Source organism: Rhinichthys klamathensis, unplaced genomic scaffold (assembly GCF_029890125.1).
Source record: "Rhinichthys klamathensis goyatoka isolate OS25496 unplaced genomic scaffold, OSU_Roscu_1.1 h1tg000011l_1, whole genome shotgun sequence".
NCBI classification, from domain to species: Eukaryota; Metazoa; Chordata; class Actinopteri; order Cypriniformes; family Leuciscidae; genus Rhinichthys; species Rhinichthys klamathensis.
The window spans coordinates 6,208,235-6,226,757 of NW_026606564.1; the positions used below are offsets into that span (position 1 = coordinate 6,208,235).

Here is an 18,523-nt window from a genome sequence, read left to right on the forward strand (position 1 = left end):
GAAAAGTGTCGGAGTGAGTTACGGACTTCTGACAGATTATATAACGGCTGGTCACAGAACTTTTAATCCTGTTAAAGACAATCTAAGAAGAAAGGAATAAATTAATTTCCTCTTACTATTGCCCATGAGGTTGGTTGGCATAGATTCGTTTCAGTGTACAAATCAGTTCACAAAAATTCCATAATTTATATAACCTAATGATAAACTCTTTACTGTGCATAAACTGTATATTAAATATGTACTTTGAAGACCAGAAAGAAGTAGGACATTAAGTGCATAGATGTAACAAAATTGACATGGTATCAGAATAATTATTTTTTAAAGACTTTTTTTATGAGAAGTGGGATATGTCTGGTATTTCATGTTCGTAGCACAAACTGACTAATAGCGCTGAGCTTTTGTATTTGAAATTCTTATAAACTCATTACCGTTAATGGCAGAAATAACATGCATGCAAAATTTGTTGGCTTCACACCATAAACAAGCAGAAGAAGAACGTGCACCAAAAGCAACAGGGCTCAAGTGGCTTCACTACTTGAGTAATAATTAAGACCCTTAAACATTATGAAACAGCTGCAGATTATATATATTTTCAATTCATCTCAATTAGGCAACAGATCAATATGAATGTCTTTTTTAAACTAAATTGACTGATGGATTAAAAATAGTGGTTCAAGAGCAAGATATGACTGGGATTGGGACAAACAATGTAACCAAGCAGTGAGCAGATGGCCTTATTCATCAAGTCTAGTAGTTCAGATTGACATATTGCTAAAGCAAGAGGAACATATTAAAGAATGTGGCTTTGAAACAACATCGATTTTTAATTAAATGGAGGAAAACACTCCCTTGCTATTTATATCGTCTCCCTTTTGGTGCCCATAATGTGTAATTAACTTTGGTTAATTAACTATGGTTTCACAAACATTGGATGCTTTTATTCAATATTTGCCAAGCAATGCCAGTGATTAGATAAGGGGACTGATTCCACAGATTTCTATTCAGTGGCAGTCTATGCATTTTAGATGAATTTTTATGTATGTTTTACTGTATAATGCGTTCTACACAATTTACACACTGCACTGTTTTATTCGTTTTATGTTTTGTATACTTTTTACTTTTTGAAGCTGCATCTACCTCTGCTGCTGTAATGTCTGAATTTCCCTCATGGGATCCATTAAGTCTTACCTTTCGGTTTACCTATTTCACAAAATCAGAAGGTGGGCACTTCTCTTTAATAAGTAACCATTTTTTCTTTAGTTTCTTAGCAAGTGCAAGTGCTCAGCCATGCAATGCAGGATGTAGTTTGTCTGGATTGTAGGCTATTCAAGCTACACACATACATACTTTATATAACAGACTTTTTTAATGACCAAGAAGTAAGTTCGGTGACACTTTAGAATACTGTTACATCATTGATGAATAACTACACAGGAACAAATGAGTAACACACTATTAACATAGTAACTACTAATAACTAACAAGAAACTCTGATTAATAGTGCTCAGTTGAATGTGGTCGTTCACTATTAGCTAATCAATAACTGCTGATAACTACTATATACAGGTTCATAATTAACTTAAATAATGCATAATATATAATTAATTGTAAAGTACAGATCATGGTAACCCATTAGTAATTAATCAATTATTACCTAATTCTTCGGTATGAATTACTAAATATTTGGATCAGTATTCTAAAGTGAAATAAAATTATAACTCTCTAGTAATGACTGAAATCATTGTACACTTTTGAGATTTTTGCTTTTGGATAGCAATGACTCGAGTGTTACTAAATCCTTCAGAAAAAAATACTAATTATTTGGATCAGTATTCTAAAGTGAAGATAGTGGAAACCCACTAATGACTCAAATGTTACCAAATCCATTGGAAGGAATTACTATCCAAACCCTACAAAAAACAAAAACGTCAAAAGCCTACAATGACTTCAGTAATTACCAGGGAGTTATCATTATTTTCACTTTAGAATACTGTTCCGAATAATTAGTAGTTCCTTCTGAAGGATGTAGTAACACTCGAGTCATTGCTCTCCAAAACCTTACAAAACCTCAAAAGTTTACAATGATTTCAATCATTACTAGAGTTATCATGTGTTTCACTTTAGAATACTGATCCAAATAATAAATAATTCCTTCTGAAGGATTAGTGGGTTACCATGATCTTCACTTTAGAACTAATTTTAAGCTCATCCAGCTAGTGTTTTGCGGTAAGGAAGGAGGAATTCTTTTTTGCAAACTCAGACTCTTTCTTGACCCAAAAAATGATAAAAGTGATCTCATCTTGTGCAGCAGAAGAAGAAGTGGTACAGTCAAAATCCTTGATCTGTAACTGCATGAGAGGATAATATATGAGCCATAAGTTTCGCGCTGACATGCAATACTCTTATTCGGTTTTTAATGCTTTATTTGACATCACAACCGACATAACAAATTAAATACTATGAGTCAGATACACAAATTATTACATTTGACGTCACTACCTGGAAATAACCCGATTTATGAATAAAATCTTGTAAACGTGGTTTACTTGTGTTGTTGGGTTATAGGCTTGCATGTAACCCCGGACAACAGGCTATTTCTATAAGCAAAAATGTTTCAGATGAAGTCACACCAGACGGTGTGAACGTGGACGGTGTGAACATCTTCCGTCAACTCGCTTTCTGATTGGGTATTGTTTTGTTTCACGTGATAATCTCCAGCGTGTGCGCTCGTTTGTCCTCGGGGTTCCCCCCACACAACAGGATTTCTGATCGTAAATATTCAACATGTTGAATATTTACGATTTGAGATCGGGGCGGCTCTGACATTCTTCCGAGCAGATTCAGCCACTCTTAACACACCTCTCACCACAGGAAAATCTGATAAAATAATCTGTAGAACCATCAAGATTTACATTTACGCATTTGGCAGACACTTTTATCCAAAGCGACTTACATTGCATTTCAAGATACACATTTACATTCTTATCAGTTCTTGCTTTCCCTGCGAATCGAACCCATGACCTTGGCGTTGCAAGCGTCAACTCTCTACTGTTTGAGAAGATAATCAGGACTTTACCTAGGATTGTCAGAAGGGGAGAAATTGGTCCAAAATTGCCCCGAATAGTATGTAGCCAGAATTGGTTGTGGCTGGACTTTCAAGGCCCCACCCATTATGTCAAGAGAGGTCCATTATGCTGGACGTCAAGCTCCGCCCATTGGCTCTGCATTGAGCGGCCTCTCTCTTAGGTAAGATGAGATTTACAGCAGTCAAACTCTTATATAATTTGTTTAATACAGTGCGATTGTCATAGAGGTTGTTAGAAAGTGTAATATTGATAAGATTTCCTAGGTTTGAGTAGTGGCCTTTCAACTCATCACCATGTTCCAGACGACTTCCCACACAGTAATTTACTCACAGTGCTCTGTCTTGTACATACAGCAGGATATCATTTCGCTTTTTAGATTTCCTCTGTTGGGGTTATTCAATCAGACCACTGTCTTTCATTGTTAGTTTTCCTTTGTTAAATTCCTCAGTTTTTATAACGATGTTGTAGGATTTTTTAAGTTTATGAGACTTTCCCTGTTTTGGATTATCTTGTGACATATACTGTACATGTTTGAATTAAATAGTTGTTATTCTCTGTTTAAGGTATATGTCTGAAAGATTTATGCAATGACGGATGTGAAGGTTAATGTTCTTTACTCCCTTCTAACAACTTGGCTGACTCAACAATACATCAACAAATTTCGGTCAATACATTTATCATAAGCTATAATGTTATTGTCTGATTGAGAGGTTCTGCAGAATTAAAATTTGAAGGAATCGATTTTGTCACTGCAGAGATGATGTTGTTGTCCTCCAGGGCTGCAATTACTTGAGGAAGTTTCCCTCATTATCTCTGGACCCCTGGAGATATGTTGAGAGGAGGTTGTGATTCCTTGCTCCATGAAGCTCGGTGAAGTCTTGGCTTTCTTCTCCCTGCTTTAATGATGTAGTTCTTACTTGCTGTGGAAGGCTTTGATCCTTACTTTGATCCTTGCTGGCTCTGGATTAATCAGCAACCTTCTAAAGCTCTTAGAGCCCCAAGCTATTGCAGAACACGGTCCTATCAATAGTTTTTCTGAATGAATACAGTTGACACTCTTATCTTGAGATAGTGTTTACATTGGCTCTATTTAAAATATTAAGGACATTTTAACACATTTTAATGCACTCTATGCCTTCAAAAGCAGCACATTGCAAGAACAAATTTGGTGTGAAGCTCTTAGTCAGAGACAAAGCAGTAGATTTTGTAAAGAACCTTGTAAAGAGTAAAATTCTGTTGTTCAGTGGTTTTTTTTTACTTCAAATCAGGAATATATATTTTAATCTATTTTCAAAATTATTTCTTAAATTATTTCTATAGAGTCCACCATGCATTTAGTCCTGTACAGTAAAGTCAATTTGTAAGTACCCTAAGCAAAGAATATGCACTTTTAAAGTACATTTTACAATAACATGCTTTAATAAATTATGATCTCTCCATGAGTAGAAAATGTTACAGATCAGTACAATAAAAGTGGTCCTTGGATATTTTTCTTCTGGAAAAAAAAAAAATCTTCTGGAAGATTTAGTGCTAAACTACTTTTGTCAGCCATGCTGAATTTATGTTGTTTTATTCATTATGTTATTAATGAATAAAAACACATTGACATATAAAGGGCACAGTCATATAGGGAAATAAATAAAATATGGGAAAGGGTCAACGGTGATCGCCATGATGGCTATTAAAGAATGGTGCGAAGTGTGAAGTGTAAAGAATGACTATTAAAATCTGTTCACTTTAGTGGATTCCAGCATCAGAGGGTTAAAATAAATCTGGCTACTCCACACTGGCTCCCACTGATGTGACACCAAGATTGTCAGAACCCTGTAGTAAGTATAATCTACACATTTTTATAATTATTTATTTTCTTTAGCACCTTAAAACAAGCCCATGGGTGTCCAGTCCTGCAGAGTTAGCTCCATCATGACCCAACACGCTTGATTGGAAGTTTCTAGCTGTAATAGTTATGCTACATGTTAAGGCACGAAGATGTTCAAACAGTATTTCATAATATCCACAGGGTAATTTCCACACGAAGAACAGCAAGAAAACACGACCATGCGTAAACGAGACCGGACAAGGGTGAACTGAAAACACAATACTAAATACACAGCCAAATGAGATGATTAACGATGACACAGCTGACAGTTATGACAAATCAAATTAGAAACCATGATGACAAAGTAGTTGCAGTAAAAGGTGCAACTGAATCCAAATAGGGTGATATTGTGACATTTCGCCCCCTCCCGGAAGGCGCGACCTCGCGCCGTAGAAGAGATGAGGGAGAGGGGGGGCTTTGGAGGTGGACAAGGAGCAGACAGAGGGCTGGTAAGAGCAGGCAGACAGACAGGCAGAGAAGACCAGAGAGGTGAAGATGGTGGGTTCAACCAGGTGGTGGCCTTGAGCAGGGATGGTCTGATGGTTCACCAGGCCACAGGAGGAGCCATGGTGGTCAGGGTCTTCATGCCACCCTGGGGAGGAGTGGAGGTAACAGAGCCCATGGAGGTGGAGCCCTAGGCGCAGACAGAGAGCCGAAGGAGATGAGTGACGCTGACGGTCCCTGAGTCCACGACGGAGCTGCAGCGACGACCCCCCGAGATGGAAACAGGGTACCGGAGGGCTGAGGTGGAGCTGGAACGACTGAGGGCTGAGGCATAGCTTGAGTGAAGGCGGAGCCAAACGGATCCGTAGGGGTGTTGGGCCAGAGAGGTGAGTCTGTGGTAATGTGATGCCGATGTCTGACCCAGGTGGAGCAGATGGCCTGAGGGAGTCCAGTAGCGCCGAAAGCTTGAAGGGGCGTTCTGAGTCAGCCAAAATGGCAAATGTCTCAAGGGTATGTTCTCTATTCCGATGAATTACTTTTATGACCTTTAACAGTACCTGACTGCAGCCTAATGGTCGGTCTAGGTCCAAGACCTAATTGGTGTTGTTGACAAGACAAGTGTTCTTATTGACTGGTCTCTCATTCAACTCATGAAGTGCCTCGAGATGTTTGCCCTTGCATACTTTACCGTTGGTTTTCAAACGGCACTGCGCTGCCTGATGAGCTCGACCACAACGCCAGCATCTCTTATTAGTTTTCCTCCTGTTCGTTTTCTGTTCTTTGGTGAGCTGGCTGAAATTCTGCCACTGATTCAAATAATGCTAGGTATTTGTGCAGTAGGGGCATAACATTTTCGGGTTGTCCTGAGGTTTAGCCACACTCGAACTGGACTCTCCTGGACATACCCTAGTTGGTCTAGCATGCCTACCAATGCTCTGACTTTCAATGCAAATCTTTAGAATCCACTAGGATCATCGTCCATTTAATCAGCAATTTGCCGCAAGGCTCAATGGTGAGATTGCCCATATTGCTCAGCCATGGTATCTGAATAGGGCCTACTCAAATTGATGTAGGAGTCTGCAATGAGAGGAGCATCCTCAAACTTCAAGTGTTCCAGGATAAATTGATATTTAAATCTTTCGGTAGCATCCTCTGGTAGAATATTGTCTAATGAGACCTTCAGTCGTGGGTCTCCCTTGGTGAAGTCAGGGATTGTGGGTGTAGGGCCTCTGTCTATCTTCTCTAGCTGAGGGTAGTCAGGATGCTGTCCTTTGTCTCTATAGAATGGCATGCTGGCGGTAGGTGCTGTTTGGGGATGCCTGGCCTTTCGATATTTATTTGCCCTCTGCGGTGGAGTTGTTGCCATAGGGTACCTCTCGGGTTCACAGTACTCAGATGTTGATGCGCAGGAGGGAGATTGATCTTTATTCCCTAATTTCTACAGGCTAGTGATTATTTCCTCAACCAAGTCTGATATTGTAATGGGTGTGTAGCGGGCAGAAGAAGACTCAAAGTCAAAAGGCTCCAAATCAGACAGTTTTACTAATATAAATCACAGGTACAAACAGGCAGGCAGGATGACGGGCAGGATAACACACACGTTGAATACAACTATGAACAAAGTGACATAAACGAGAACCGACCAGGACAGACTGAACAAAGTATTTAGTCAGGAAGGAACTAAATACAAACACTAATGAACAGAAACCAGGTGACACAAATGAAGGTGATTAATACGCACAGGTGACAACGATGATGACAGGCAGGTGCGAAAACATGAGGGATGCTGGGAAGAGGCGGAGACAAGACAGACTGTGACAGATATGTTGTGTCTAGGAGGTAGGGGTGGTAAATCCATTGCGTGGGGAAGGGTGTCATCATCCACTACAGGAGGTGGTGGCAGTAGCCAGTCTTCATATTCTGGTAAAAGGGTTGGGATTGATGGTAACAGGGCTCTGTCATATGGCAAAGGCACTGCTCTTTGGTGGATTGAGGAGGCTCTGTTAATGCCCATTTGCTGTTGCATATCTAACACTGTAGATTGAAGTTGTTGATTTTCTTGTTTAAGCTGCTGCATCATTTTCAGAATCTCCGATACATCCTTCGTTGTAACTGGGTGAGATACAGGTGTACTTTCATATCTTGGTCCAGTGGGTGGTGAACGACTTATGCCTCACCAGTCTGTCCAGATGGCCTCGTCGCTTGATGACTGATACATGACATCTTGGCTACCCTTTCAGCATGACTTGCCTGTAACTTTCTGGGATGAAGGAATGTATAAGCAGCTGGAATCTGTTGGTCATAGTAAGGGAGAGAAACCTCATAATCCTCCATCCAGGCTGGAGGCTCTATTCGCGGCTTAGGACGCACGTCCGCAGGCAGTCCTTCTCTGGTCGTCTTGTCTGGATTCATCTTTGACACATCCACAGCAATTACTGCATCCGGCTTAAATGACCAAATTAATTTGTAGTAACCAATGTGGCTGGGGTTAAATTAATCACTGTGGTACTTCTGGTCAGGATGCAATGAAGATGAGCATAGGTATCTTTGAGGAAATATTGTGTGTGTGGTTCTATAAGACAAATAGAAACCAATAAATCAGTACTTAACATTCATAAAATAACATTCAGAATAACATAAAATAACAATTTCAATAGTTAAAAAGACATTAGAACATATCCAGAAGTCATATTATTCACTTTTGTTATCTTATCTGTAAATTATATAACTTTGGTCAGACCGGGATGTGAACCCGCAGGCGTAGCATCAATGACATAGCATATGCTTGCATAACAGAATGACAAAGCACTTTTCTTAGACAATATCAACAATTAGTATATATAGTCAAGTCAAGTCACCTTTATTTATATAGCGCTTTTTACAATACAGATTGTGTCAAAGCAGCTTCACAGTGATAACATGAAAATAATACAAGTAGTTTGTTTCTAGAAGAAAACTGCGTCATCGTCCACCTGAAGTAAGGCAGATCAATAATATTGTTGAATATTAAATGTCCCCAACTAAGCAAGCCAAAAGCCAAGGCGACAGTGGTAAGGAACCAAAACTCCATCAGGTCACAGAATGGAGAAAAAAACCTTGGGAGAAACCAGGCTCAGTCGGGGGCCAGTTCTCCTCTGGCCAACGAACCAACAGAGTATGATTATGATTCAGGCAACATTACAGGTCAGAAGTCAGATTGGATCAGAACATTCACAATATTTATCCAGTTCCATCTGGTTGGAGGTCGGAGTCATCACGTCGGTATGGAGACGAGTTTGTTGAGGTGTCCATGAGGCCTTCACAGGGCTGATGAGGCTGGCACTTCAGGGATGTGTTGTGGTCGTGTCCAGGTGCAGGTTCACCGTCTGATCTGGATACGGCCCGGATACGGCTGACTTCAGTAAACCTCGTAATAAATGGAAAGACTAACATTAGCATAGAGGCCATTCTTCTTATGATGTGACGAGTGCATCGGGTGTTGTAGGAAGTGTCCGGCTGACCTAATATATGCAGCCTAATAATCATTTAACTGATTTGAATAATAGAAATGTATAATGTTCTATGTGAATGCCAGGTAAAAGGTTTTTACTCTAGATTTAAACTGACAGAGTGTGTCTGCTTCCCGGACAATTTTAGGGAGACTGTTCCAAAGTTTAGGTGCAAAATAGGAAAATGATCTACCGCCAGCAGTTGATTTTGATATTCTAGGTATTATTAAATGCCCAGAATTTTAAGATTGCAAAAGACGTGAAGGACTATAATGCGTTAAGAGCTCGCTGAAGTACTGGGGAGCTAAACCATTTAGTGCTTTGTAGGTAGTCACTATTTTAAAATGTATACAATGTTTAATAGGGAGCCAATGCAGTGTTGACAGAACCAGGCTAATATGGTCAAACTTCCTGGTTCTGGTAAGAACTCTAGCTGCTGCGCTTTGGACCAGCTGTAGTTTGTTTATTAAGTGTGCAGGGCAACCACCCAGTAGGGCATTACAGTAATCTAGCCTTGAGGTCATGCATGAACTAACTGTTCAGCATTTTTCATTGAAAGCATATGTTGTAATTTAGATATATTTTTAAGATGGAAGAATGTGGTTTTACAGATGCTAGAAACGTGACTTTCAAATGAAAGGTTTGGTATCAAAGAGCACACCCAGGTTCCTAACCGACAACGAAGACTTGACAGAGCAGCCATCAATTGCTAGACAGTATTCTAGGTTATTAAGTGAGGAAGTGTTTTTGCCAATAATTATAATCTCTGTTTTTTCAGAGTTAAGAAGTAGGAAATTACTAGTCATCCAAATTTTTATATCAGCTCTGCATTCCGTTAATTTTGTGAAATATAGAGCTGAGTATCATCAGCATAACAGTGAAAACTAATGCCATGCTTCCTAAAAAAAATATCTCCCAAGGGTAGCATGTACAGAGTGAACAACAACGGTCCTAGTATTGAGCCTTGTGGTACGCCATACTGAACTTTTGATCCATAAGACATCTCTTCGTTTACTGCTACAAAACTGATAACGGTCCGATAAGTATGATTCGAACCATGCTAAAACAATTCCACTAATGCCAAGATAATATTCAAGTCTATTTAAAAGAATGTTGTGGTCAATATTATCAAATGCAGCACTAAGATCGAGTAACACTAAATGAGAGATACAACCACAATCGGATGAGAAGAGCAAATCATTTGTAACTCTAAAGAGAGCTGTCTCAGCACTATGGTACGGTCTAAATCCTGACTGGAAATCCTCGCAGATACCATTTCTTTCTAAAAAGGAACATAGTTGTGAGGATACTGCCTTTTCTAGTAATTTTGATAGAAAAGGTAGATTCGAGATCGGCCTGTAATTGACTAATTCTCTAGGATCAAGTTGCGTTTTTTTAATAAGAGGTTTAATAACAGCCAGCTTAAATGTTTTCGGTACATATCCTAGTGACAAAGATTAATTAATTATATTAAGAAGTGGATCTATGACCTCTGGAAGCATCTCTTTCAATAGCTTAGTCAGTATAGGGTCTAACATACATCTTGTCGATTTAGATGATTTAACGAGTTTAGGCAATTCTTTCTCTCATATAGCAATGAATGAAGGGAGTTTTTAAGGCCTTTCTGTACGCAATCCACGAAATGCGAAAAACTTCTAATTTTGTTTTCTTCCAGCTACGCTCCATTTTTCTGGCTGCTCTCTTAAGGGCCCGAGTGCGTTGTACCACGGCGTTGGACTATTTTCTTTAATCTTCTTTAAGCACAATGGAGCAATTGTGTCTAAAGTGCTGGAAAAGAGAGAGTCAATCATTTCTGTTGCAACATCGTGTTCTTCTAAGCTATCTGGGATGCTGACGAGATGAAACTGATCAGGAAGATTATTTATAAAGCAATCTTTAGTGGCAAAAGTGATAGTTCTACCATATTTTAAAACACAGAGTCGGCTTTGCAGCATTGGCTAAATTAACTATACATGAGATTAAATAATGATCTGAGATGTCATCGCTCTGCTGCAGAATTTCAACGGCATCAACATTTATTCCATGTGACAATATTAGATCTAAAGTATGATTATGACAATGAGTAGGTCCTGACACGTGTTGTCTAACTCCAATAGAGTTCAGAATATCTTTAAATGCCAATACTAATGCATCTTTTTCATTATCTACATGGATATTAAAATCACCAACAATTAGGACTTTATCTGCAGCGAGTACTAACTCTGATAGAAAATCAGCAAATTCTTTGATAAAATCTGATTTGTGCGCTGGTGGCCTGTATACACTAGCCAGCACAAAAGTCGAACGGAGTTTATCACTTACGCTACATAACGTTACAGAAAGCACCATCACTTCAAATGAATTATATTTGAAACTAGATTTCTGAGTAATGCTGAAGATATTGCTATAAATGACAGCAATACCTCCCCCTTTGCCTTTAAAACGAGCCTTGTGTTTATAGTAGTAATCTTGCGGGGTGGACTCATTTAAAGTAAAGTAATCATCTGGTTTTAGCCAGGTTTCTGTCAAACACAGCACATCTAGTTAATCATATCATTAAATAAAAGTGCTTTTGAAGAAAGGGATCGAATATTCAGCAACCCAAGCTTTATCATTTGTTCATCTGCATTATTTATGTTTTTTATTTGTTCAAATTTGTACCCTTAAATGGGTTTGGGAGTTTTTTGTATTCCCTAGTTCGGGGAACAGACACAGTCTCTATATGATGATATCTAGGTGAAAGAGTCTCTATGTGATGGGATTTATCTGACATCAGTGACGTGAGACAGCTGGCAGACGGTCGGTTTAGCCAGTCTGTCTATATAGACAATAAAAGGCAATTACACTTATGCTTGATATAAACAAGTGTTTTTTGCCAGTTTCAGGCTGACGCAGTTATCCTTTTCACATCCTGCTCCACATTGTTTAAAGCTCCAGTCCGTAACTTTTTTGGGTTAAAAATTATCCAAAATAAAATTTTTAGCAAGTACATAACCAGCCAGTGTTCAAAACTATCTGCTTGCCTTAGCTCGATTCAAAATGGTAAATAATGTAATAATGTTTTTAATTCCAGTGGTACTGGTGGATTTCCGCGGGAAATTCAAGCATGTCTTTGCGTCATTACGTCACATCTGTACACATACAGAAGGAGTCTCGGCTAGTAGGCTATATTGCGTGTGAGGATGTTGGAGGTGGAGATTTATAGCCTTTTCTCACAGCACTTGATATAATTAAACATAGGATCCAGAAAGGTTCAAATGACAATCACGACAACTCACGATTTACTGCAATGCTTTTTTTCCCCTTAGAACAAAAGTGGATTTTACTTACTTGTTCAGGTGACATTTTCCGGTGAAAATTCTTATGTTGGTCATACTTCCAAAAAGTAGAATCTGTGATTCTGAATGCCAGTATCCACATCGCACGATGACTGACAGCCGCACATTCTCCTCAAAACATTGGATTCATCCGCGCAGTGCCGTGCCGAGGCCAAAAAAACCTGGTCTAAAGTCAGTGGTGCAGTATTTTTTTGTTATTAAAAGGGCGCGTTAGTAATATATAGGCTATAGGCGGGTTCACAACGCGTGTACACTCTGCTTATTACATACACAGGGACACACAGCAGCACACAAACATTCCAAATATTAAAAATAAAAGGATTGCAATGTAAAAGATTATTATTGTGTACATTAAGATATGGTGGAATCCAGCTTGTCCTGTAGATGGTCTGCTCGCGCACTTTAACCTCGCGCAGGAGCAGATCCGTTTCCTCGCTAGAGAAGCGTTCAGTTTTTACGCTTGCAAATTCCGTCATGTAATAGCAAATCCGCCATGGCGCGAGCGCAACTGGCTTTTAAAGGGAATAGGAGATGAGACTCTGATTGGTTTATTGCACCTTACGCCTAAAACACACCCATTACTCATTAAGAGAATAGGGACAACCATTTTTCTCATCGTTAAACTAGCAAAAGTGGATTCGGACACGCCCTGAGTGCACTTGCGCCGTGCGCTTTAGACCATGCGCTTAGATCGTTAAAGTAGGGCCCATTGAATGTGTCAACTCTCAGTCAGAAACCCCTATAAATCTATTACCTGAAGTGCTGAATACAGGGCCCTTTGTAACAATGTATTTATTTACTTGAAAAGCCTATTTGCCATAACGTTGGATGATAATGTTTTAAATAGATTTATTCTTTTTAGCTTTGTTAATTGAGACCGGCTCTGTGACTGGCACTCATAAATACAATAATACAGACATAATTGAAATGCGGGACACTGCTTAGGTCTTGCGGGACATGGGCCAAAGCTCCCAGTTTCAGGACTGTCAGCCTACCTGCAACGCACTTGCCACGGCACATCCGTGGTCAGTGTAAATGCTCTGGTTAACATGGGTATTAAAAAAAATTTACATACTGTGTTCTCAAGATAGATTCACCGACTCAGTGATCCAGATGATTGCAGTGGTTGAAAGCTCTCTGAAAGGGAAGAGTGAGAGTGAGTAACAACTTAAATTTCATCCTGTTCCTTGCACAAACATACTCCTTGAGAAGGCTTGGAAAATAGCACACAAGTTGACACACAACTCCCTTTTGAAGTTTGAAAGTCCTGAAATCTCATGGACAAGAGCAACCAGTACAGTTCTCCCTCTGTGCCCTATAGAAGTATTAGTCATATAGTTTTTATCAACATGAAGTTGAGTAAGTGATGACAGGATTTCTTTTAAAGGTGCTGTTACACTTGAATCGTCTTTAAAAGAAACCAAACTCACGTGCCTTGAAGTGAACCAAGAGGTAGTAATGGTGCCTTAGCTTCTCAACGGACCAAGTGTGAACACACCCTATGCTTGTTGGATTCAATTGTGTTTGATGCAAATGGGATTAATTGGCTGCTGCTAGATAGACAAAAAGGTTGGATTGACAAAACGCTTAGTGAGTGGTCAATATTTCCCTGCAGGCATTTAGTGCATTCAAAGAGATGTGCTAATTTGAGCTTAGCTTTTGTGTTGGTCATGCTGAAGGCCGCTGGTTTGTAGTGTTAACCGCTAGCTTGTGTGGGAGTTTGGGTCTAGCTATAGTAAGGAGTCCTCCTCCATTTTTTATCACACTTTCACTGTGACCTACTTTACAACACAGCAGTAACCACAATTCCCTCTGTACTTTAAATGCATTTATCTTTAATTAATATGTGCGAACACCCAACATCCAAAGCCAAGATCTCATTCATACAAGAATTTACCACTTGCACACTGAAAAACACCCACCAATCTTCTCTAACTCTGTACCAGTGCTGTACACCATGTGTACACATAGATAATGTAATGAGGTAGTTCTGCACAATGCCTGTTCATGTTGTATATTCGCATATCAGTTTTGCACCTCAGCTGTTCTAATTGTTTCCGCTCAGTAGCCCAATGAATTATTGAATTTTCTTCTGCCATTTTACTGCAGTACAGCACTCAGTAGACAATGGGGCAACAGAAGAATGGGGATTTTAGTTTTAATGGAACATAATTTGCATTATGTACAGACACACACACACAGATACGCAGACACTGCCACACACTCTGTATAGAAGCCTAAATATTAGCCTGCTCTTACATCAGCAGAAGAGGTTTGATTGACACAATGGTTGTAAGTGTTGAATGCTGTAAGCATTGAGTGCATCAGATCACTAATGGTCATGATTTGGTGTAAAACAACACTTTTAAACCGGTATAAGCGATGTACTTGGATGTGTTATTACAAAACTAACTATTTAATATTTAGTCACCTGGTAAAAACGTTGCTAATGGTATTAGCTGGATGACTGATTGCACTCTGTGCAGATGAACATAAAAGATAATAAATGAAACATGCAGATTTCATAAAAAAATCAACATACATATATAGCAATTAATGAAAGTTCACCTTTTACAACAAAACCTGTTGAAGCTGTTCTAAGCTGGTCAACACTTGGTAACACTTACAATAACTGCCCGCTATGAGTCATTAGTTAAGCATTAGTAAATAGTTAATTCATCATTTATAAAGCATTAGTATACATTAATAAGCAACTTATAAATCAAGGATAAAGCATTTATAGCTGTATTTATAAGCATATCTATAATGTGTTTAATAATTGTATTTTCATACTTTATTAAATGATCAATTTATCATTTCAAGTATTACATTATTTACAAACCAGTTATTTAGGAGTTGTCAGTGGTTCATAATATCATTTAGAAAGTGTAAGTAAATGATCAATAAACTATTTAAATGTACATTTATAGCCTACATCTTATTTAGACATATAGTAATAGCAGTGTGTTAATAAATGCTTTATTAACATGTATTCCTACTGTAATTCATGAGTAATTCAGGTGGTTATAAAGCATTTAGTAGTGGTCAGTTAACTATTTTGTGAGCTCATCTAAAGTGAGGACTATTTATGACCATAATAATCATTTTATAAAGGCTCAGTTATCTTCTAAACAGAAAAAGGAAACACAACACAGAGTGACACAGAACCGAAACTCATCCACGATCTGCACTGCGGTTCTCTAATGTTTGAAAGTTAGTACTGATGTAGTTTTGATACTGTGAAATATTTATTATATTATTATTGTTTTATAAAAAAAATATTTGTTGTATTTTGGCACTCCTGTATTCCAGTGTTGGCCCTGGCACATTTTTATTCAGCAATATTTACACGTTACAGAAATGTATTTTGATATCAGATTGCAGAGGCTTGGTTTCATTTTACTGCTTTTTGTTTTTTGGAGGTGTACAGGAATTTTTATTTTCTATGACGTAGAAGATGTTTATTTTTCATTTTATATCAAGTTACCAGTTGTGCTGTTTTTATTTTTAGCTTCGTTTATTTATTTATTTGCATCCTGAAATAAATATTTGTTCTGTATCACTCTGTGTAGTGTTTGTTTCCTTTTTCTCTTTAGAAGATAACTGAGGCTTTAAATCTCCTTTATAAAATCTTTACGAAGCATAAATAGTCCTCACTTTAGATGAGCTCACAAAAATAGTTAACTGACAACTGCTAAATGTTTTAAAACTAAAATTTCTAAATGATCTTATGAACCCCTGACAACTAGTTTGTAAATAATGTAGTACATAATTTAGAAATGATAAATTGATCAATTAATAGATCAGTATGTCTATTAATTCTTTATAAATGATTCATTAACTATTTACAAATGCTAAACCAATGATTCATAGCATGCAGTTATTATAAAGTGTTACCGGATATTCTGCATGACCATATTCTACATCCTTCCCATTGCCTAAATTTAACAACTACCTTACTAACTATTAATAAGCAGTAATTAGGAGTTTATTGGGTTTATAGAAAAGTCATAGAATAATTAGGTAATAGTGAGAATCTGACCCTAATCTAAAGTGTGACCCTTTTTTTTTTAGAAGTACTGTTCAGACCGGACTTTTTCTTCTGTATCCTGGATTTTGGATGAATACCACTCATACATCTTACTATGTGGATGTATAATGCTGTCCTCTACTTTTCCTTCACTCACTGAGATGGAACTGTGTCCTTTCCAGGCTTCCACTGTGAATGAGGCGGCTGTCTAGACGTTGCCCTGCCGCCCTTATGCTTTGAATAGTAATGACCTGTCAGACAGAACTCAAGAATAAAGAATTCATAGATTAAGCAGCAGAGCTAATCCAGACTCACACAAATCCATCTTCCTCAACGCTCTTTTACACCTCAGGTGTCAGGTCTTTTTGCCTCCCTCACAGGGGCTTTTTTATTTTACACATGCACACCACCATTAATAGTTGCACATTTATCAAGCTACAGACTCATTCTGCAAACTCAACAACGTTTTTTTTTTGGGGGGGTTATTCAAATGTCTGTCCTCTGCAGTGTTCGCAGTTCATTTATTCAGGGTATTTTTTTCCCCATTCTCACTCAATTTAAAAGACATTGCTTTATTCTGCTTTAAGATGTCTACTTTTTTGCCTTATTGGTCCATGATGGCCTAATTTGATACAGATTGTTTCAAAGTAGCTTTACAGCAATAAACAGGAAATGTATGATCAATGATGTAAACAGAATTCAATTCTGCTGTAATGCAGCTCTAGACAATAGTGTTTCAGCTGAAGTCAGTTCATTGTTGATTCAGTTCAGTTCAACAACTGTGTAAAGTACATTAATTATGAAATGAGTTCAATTCATCTATAAAGTAGCTCTGGGTAAAACGGTGATGTCATCATTCTGCTCAGACTCAGTTCTCATCCAATAGTGTCAGTGCAGTCAAATCAATAATATTACTGAACTTAGCCAAAGGCAAAGTGGCAAGGAAACCAAACAAAAAAAAATAACCCTTGGGAGAATCCAGGCTCATTCGTGGGGCCAGTTCTCCTCTGATCAAATGAACAAACATGATTATGATTCCAGGCTGCATCACAAGTCAGATTGTGAAGTGATGTCATTCAGAATATTTCATCCAGTTCCTTTTGGCTTGAAGATCGCGGGTACATAATGCCGGCATATGACTATACATAGGGGAACCATTTTACCAAGTTCTCGGGAAACATTCGTGACTCTCTAGTTAATCTCTATAATGCATCATTAAGTGGTTAAGCAGTGAGATACATCGTTGTACGGGAATCTAGAGCTATTGTGCCAAATTCAGCAGACAGGGAATCATCATTGTAATTATTTTTTTTACATGATTGTAATATCCCTCCAAATTCTTAACCACTGGTAAAACATCCACTATAAAATAATGAATTGTTTGCCGTTTAAATGTTGCTTGCAAAAATATAAGCAGAATACTACTTTAGAATGTCTGTCGATTGAGAAAGATATTCTTTGGAAACAGATGGTACAGTTACATCATCTAACAGCCGAGGCTAACAGGGTCGGACTAACAGCCACCATTGACACGCCACTGAAGAGTTCTTTAGCTTACTAATGTGTAAGAACTGTGCCATGCCTTGTTTACCCAAAAACTCATTCCTTTCTCGGTGGATCTGTTGGAGTTTGAATTAAAGGATTGTATTTTGATCTCCAGTCTAATTGCCTCTCTGATACGGTGTGCCAGCAGAATAAACACTGGTCATTACACATTCTTTTCCTTTGTTTTATTTTATTTTTCAAATGCTGTTCTGAACCTGATGTTCAATTAAAGTGGTGTGGCATGCTGAAATAATTTTATTATTGTTTATGTATAAATAAAAACTGTGGCACCAGAAAAATGTACTAAAATACTATTTAAAATCAGAAAATGTCAAGTCAAGTCATCTTTATTTATATAGTGCTTTTTACAATACAGAATGTTTCAAAACAGCTTTACAGTTATAATGCAACCAAGTTTGTTTCCAGAAGAAAATAGCATCACAGTCCAGCTTAAGTAAGTTCAGTGATGGTTCATTTTCGTTTTAAAAAGTTATTAATTTAGTGTAAGGATCCACTGGAGGCAAGTTGTAGGGAAAGAAACCAACTGCAGTTTATTCAAAATTAACATATAACAGGATCAAAACATAACATGAAACAAAACCGTACACTTACAGTAACAGTGGTCACAGAAAACAATACTTGACAAAGACACATGCCAAACATGAGGGCTTAAATACACAGACTAATGACAAGACAAGGGACACCTGTGAACA

The 18,523-nt window shown here is 38.1% G+C and overlaps 1 protein-coding gene across 3 annotated transcripts in view; it reads left to right on the forward strand.

Annotated features, from left to right (window-relative positions):
* Positions 1-18,523, forward strand: part of fgf12a (fibroblast growth factor 12a) — a 79,754-nt gene that overhangs the window by 57,401 nt on the left and 3,830 nt on the right. The window lies entirely within an intron of this gene.